The following is a 5,978-nucleotide window of genomic DNA, read 5'->3' as shown; positions in this document are numbered from 1 at the left end:
TGAAGGTGTCCAGGAATGTGGCTCGGAAGAGGTCCCAGGCTGTTAGTGCACGCTCCCTATTCTCGAAACAGGTTCTGGTGCCGTCTTCAAGCGAGAAGTAAACATGGCGCAGCTTGTCGTCACAGTCTCACTTGTTGAACGTAGTGACCCGGTCGTATGCCTCCAGCCACTTTCGGGGTCTTCACATGGCGAAGCGCGGAAAGTCGGCGGCTCCCTGGGTTGTTGCATCACGATTGCAGATGTTGGCGCAGGGGCTGTCATGGTAGCTGCTGCCGAGGTCGTGACTTTTGTTCTCTTGGTCTTCTCGGGAAGAAGTCCGTATTCCGGGGGTCGGTTTTGTAGCCTGAGGCTAGCTCGATGCTCCGGGACAACGTTGGTAATCTCTTCGGGGTTCGGGCTTGGATCACGGCTTTTCGGGGGCGCCCGCTGCATGGACACAAAAGCACCTCCACCATATGTCACGTAGTAGTGACGCTGAAGAAAACAGTCGTAAAACTGTGTACGACGAAACTGGTTGTTTAATGGGCGAACCTGTGCTCACAAAAGCAAGGTACACTCAAAGCAAAACGATAACGTTCTAGAAACTTCCGATACAGGCGCGTCCTGCACCGAGCGATAACGTTTAACATTTGTTAGCGGCCACCAGTGAAAGATAAACATGTATACGTGTCAGTATTAAGGAAGGCATCAGGCTTCCCAAGCGTCGAGTGACAACAGCTGTGAAGGTTTTGCAGTCAACGTTGAGAAGCATGATTGGCCTCCATTCCACTCATGATGGATCGTGCTTAGGTACCAGCACAATGCGACCGTCCCGAAAACTAGTAGGGAATTCAAAGTTCTCAAAGCAGTGTCGGATAACAGACACGAAAGTGGCGCCAATATGTTCCCAGATGGTCAGATAAAACTTAATGGGCAACCCATCCGGCCCTGGGGCCGAGCAACGTTTCATGGTACATAATGACGCCTTTACCTCATCAGCTGACGGTCGTGCACAAAGACGGTCAGCCACCTCAGGTGGAACCTGAGGCAGCCCACTAAGCATTGTACAAGATCCTTGAGTACCATGATCCATTTGCTTAGTCGTACGCTCCATGTTTTGAAAATGCGTTACAAAAAGTGAGCAATCACGCGCGGGAGGCGACGTAGCAGGAAGTGCTCTTGTGGATGTAGAACGCAATGGATTCGGCTGTCTTAAAAGTGAGTTTCTTACAAAGCGCAGAACTTCAGGGTGTGCACACGGATGGTCTGCCTCGCCAAGCAGCCACGGACAGAGACGACGCTGCGATGAGGCGTTGGAAACTCCCTCGTAGCTCACGCTGCCATGACTGCATCAGCGGAGTCAGTCGATTGACCCGAAGCTCAATACGGAGCTTCATGGCAGTATCCGCCAATTCTTCTGATATACATCGTCTGAGTGCATGTCCTTCAACTGAACAATGCAGACGCCACTGCACTTTGAGCGCGTCCCATGACTCTGGGTCAGATCCAGAAAGAGAGGCGCGCAAGACGCTTGACAAACAAGAGCGCGAGCGCGCGTCATGTAGAACGCGGATGTCGAGGGGCCAAGGTTTTACTGATGCGGAAGGAGGGAAGCGAATTTCAAACATAACTGGTCTATGATCGGAAATATAAACAGGAGATGAAGGTAAAGTTATCACATCAGCTCGTGAGACATACTGCGCTAAATTGCTAGGCACATAGGCACGGTCTAACCTGCTTGACGACGCACCGCGTCGCCACGTCCACACAAACGAAGATCCATGAAAAAGTCGATATGTATCCAGCCAAGAAAAGTGCTGGACGAGACGACGGAACTCCCGTGCGTTCCAATCATATCGAACCCAGCCCAGGAATTGCACATCTGCTCGCGTCTCTAAACCACAATTAAAATCTCCAAAAAGCACCACGTGACTACCGTCCAGGAAATACACGTCCAGGTCACGAAAAAAATAATTAGACTTAGTGGCCTGTGCTGGTCCAAAGATGCACAAAATGCGTTACCTAAATGAAGATAGTTCACAGTCAAATGCCAATATCCGCCCTGTCCCATCATAAAAAACATGAAGGTCTTGCAAAAGAGTTCTATGGAAAATAATGATGCCGACTCCACTAGAGCGTGATGTCGCGAGAGAGAAAAAACAATCTAGGTTGAAAGCGCGTTTGAAAGCAAGAACATGTCCAATGGTAAACTGATTTGTTTCTTGCAAAAACAGAAGGTCGCAATTTTTAGCGTGGGCGACGCATAATTCCGGCTTTTTTTATAGGACTTTCGAAACCCTGTGTGTTTAATGAAATAATATTCAGGGTGTCAGCCATATTTAGGCATAAAGGTGCCACCGAACTGACCTGGTCGTGTTGTTAACAAGTCGGCGCCCCGGGAACAAGTCCGGGGGGCAAGCACTGCGCACGTCACATGGCACTCTTCGACCCTCCCAAAGAAGGCGGAGGTTTCTTTGGTCAGTGTAACTCAGCGCGGTTATCCGGGTTGCCGTCTGAGCCAGAGGCTGACTTGTGGGTAACGCTTTATTAAATGCGATAGTCTTTCTTGGGCTACCTAAACGCGAAAAACTTTGTCACTCGATTCAACCGCCCGGCGAAAACCAAGCACGAGGAGAGGAGGTGCAGAGACAGAAAGAAAAAGATACAGACAAAGAGCGAGAGTAATAAATAAAACAAACTTTCTTGGCGAGGCGGGATTCGAACCAGGGGACCCAGGGTCCCAAGACGAGCGTCATAACCACTACGCTATACATCCACTTCTTTTAACATGGTATTTATTGCAATGAATGAAATGTTGTATTTACAGGAACTATTTACAGTAATATGAGTACCAGGTGGACATAACTAATCAAACGTCAACGAGCAGTCCATATGAAGATAACGTAACACACAGCAACACCGTCCTTCACAGCAAAAACTTGTAAGGTGAAGTTCACACCTAATCAAAAGTGGATACCAAGCCGGCTGACATTCTTCTTGGTCGTAAATGTCCTTTAAGTGTATGATCATCTGAACAAAATGTGATCTCGAGGAAATTGTTTTTTCTGCATTTCGGTCTTGCATACGAGATTTCCATAGGCTATGAAGGCCTATCAGTAAAAACATATCGAATGGAACATCTTCATACGATGCAACAAGATATCGGATACTGTGAGAACTTAGATCAAAATATTTTTGCAAATTTCTATGGATAACATCCCAAAATAAAATGGCATCTTTACAAACAATAAAACAGCGTTCAATGGTTTCAGGCACGTCACACAGACGACAGTTAACAGACGAAACGAAAATATACTTTTTATGCAGCCATGTTTTAACGGGCAATGTTTCAGTGTGTAATTTGTAAAAAAAAGTTTTTGTACAAGGCGGAACTGGCATTTTGCGCACTCTCGCAAGCACATCATGTCCAGATAATGTGGTGTATACGGATCGATAAAACGGCGGAGGGAACAACATCGATATTAAATCTTTGTAAAGATTTTTTCGTGACACAGTAAACAAATAATCTTTAGAAAATCGAACAGTCAGAAAAGAAATAGAAAAATAAACCTCACGCATAAACCCCCATAAACAAGGTCTAGAAATTAAATCTGAGGACACCACCAATTCTGGCAGGACATGAACCAGGTTAACCTGCATGAAAGCTCGTAATACCGGATGAGAGCTATCCCGAAAAAAGAAAAAGCGCGCGACTAACTGTCGCACATATAAATGCACCAACCCTAACCCTCCAGCACTCACTGGTCGAAAAATGTCGCGTCTCATAGGTTCAAAACTGGAAGACCATATAAACGTTGAAAAAATCCTATGAAAACGTTGAATGTAAAGCCTTGCGCAATGAAGAACCTGAAAGACATAGAAAACTTTAGTTGCGAAAAACATGTTGCAGGCTTCTGCTCTTCCAAATATTGATAGACGGTGCGGGACAAAGGTATTTGTGTAGCGCTGGAGGGCTGGAACCCGCTCTCTCCAGTAGTGTGCACTGAACTTGTAGGCATGCAGTGGAGCTCCTAGATATTTCGGTGGCACACAGGACCACTCAATGCCAGCATAATGTGATGGTGAAATAGCCCAATATCTAAACCATAGCCCTGAGCTCTTAGTGTTATTCATCCGCGCACCGGAAACAGAACCAAACTCTTCTATGATAGAAAGAGTTTTATCGATGCTGGGCTTGTCTTTGCAGAAAAAATGCAATATCATCAGCGTATGCTAAAACTTTTATCTCATTACCAAAAACATTAAAACCACGAACACTGCTGCAGTTCAAGATGCTCAAACAGGGTGGTTCTAAATAAAGGGCAAAGAGGAGCGGGGACATAGGACATCCTTGTTTCACTGAAGAACGGATGTGGACGGGATTAGAGAGGCTACCATTGACAAAAAAGCGGGTTGTACAATGACTATAACAAAGTCGAACGCCATTAAGCATTGTGGATCCTACATTGGCGTGTTTTAGAAGAGAAAATAAAAACGAATGCCGGACCCGATCAAATGCCTTTGCGAGGTCAATCTGGAGCATTGCAAGTTGATCATAAGAAGTCGAACAGCACTCAAGAACTGTGCGAGCGACGTGTATGTTAGTTTGTATGGAACAGCCTTTCATACCACATGTTTGATGAGGACCAATAAGAATTGAAATCGCTACCTGCAACCGATTGGACAAAATTTTAGCAAAAATTTTGTATTCCACGTTTGACAATGTAATCGGTCTATAACCATCAACAGAACGTAATTTTTCTCTGTCGGTACTTTTAGGTATTAACACTGTGTGGCTTTTTGTGAAAGACTCTGGTATACATCCACGCTATACATCCACGATATACATCCACGCTATACATCCACGCTTCTAGTACATGCATTTATGGGAACCATATGATTGAGTATGATAGGATTCGAACCCAGTGCCGCTGTGCGGAAATTATAAGGAACGATTTACTACAGCGACGATATGCGATATGTCAGGAATGTCTAAGGTCCCTGTATGTTCCAAAGGTAGCGCAAACCATTGTTCAAATACGAAAGGAGAATTACCTCCCCGCCCTCTATCCCTCTCCTTACTTCTTCGCCGTTTTCCGCTCTCCCATTGGACGAGGCTTGACACGTGACGAATAAACCGCGCTGCTCTCGTTATCGCGGGAAAACGGCGCCATTAGTGAGCGTAGAAACACTGGGACACATGTGCGCTGTGCGTGAGCGTAGGCTTTTTACATTTTTGAAAACGCGCTCGCCTGCAGCACGATGCCCACGTGCTGTGCTGTTGGATGTTCGATTGCATTGCCAAGGGGGGCAAGTTCTTTGCGGTTCCTCGTGGAAAACGAGACCTCAAACGGTGAGCGATATGGCTCCACCGTATCGGAAGAAAGAAATTTGACTGCCATCGAGGCAGGTTATTACTGAGGTATGTTTTGATCGCTGTTCTCACCTAGTTAGTGATGAACGCGGGAAGGTGGGTGCGTTCGCGAATTCACCATCAGCCAACGAGTGAGTAAAAAAACATATAAAGTCCCGGTTTATGCTCTGCGGCGAACAAAAGGGCGCGTTTTGGCAATATAAATACCAGCATGACTTCTCATATAATTAGCATAATGGAAGAGTCGCCCATTAAAGAGCAATACGCAGAAAGCACGCGCACACACGGGAACCAAGGCACATAACTGACGGGGAAAGAAAAGCGCGCGGATGCATTTTGGAAAAAAAACACGTTGAGGGTATTTAGCACATAAATGTCTTCGCCGTGTTGTGTGTGCATAGTTGGATGTAGCTCTTTATTTTCGTAAATGCATCAGGTAAACAGAACACCATTCGAACGCCACCGAGCAGTAGTAAAGACTGCTTAGGATTGCCTTTGACTTGTTCTACCTTTGGTTTTCCTCGTCTGAGCGACGCAGATTCTATTAATAATTGAAGGTACTACATATCTTATGTAGATATCTTACGTACGAACAGCCTTGTGAAAATGCGCCCAGAACAGTCGC

The sequence above is a fragment of the Dermacentor silvarum genome, chromosome 1, assembly GCF_013339745.2.
Source record: "Dermacentor silvarum isolate Dsil-2018 chromosome 1, BIME_Dsil_1.4, whole genome shotgun sequence".
Classification (NCBI taxonomy): Eukaryota; Metazoa; Arthropoda; class Arachnida; order Ixodida; family Ixodidae; genus Dermacentor; species Dermacentor silvarum.
Note: the sequence above shows the minus strand (reverse complement) of the source record.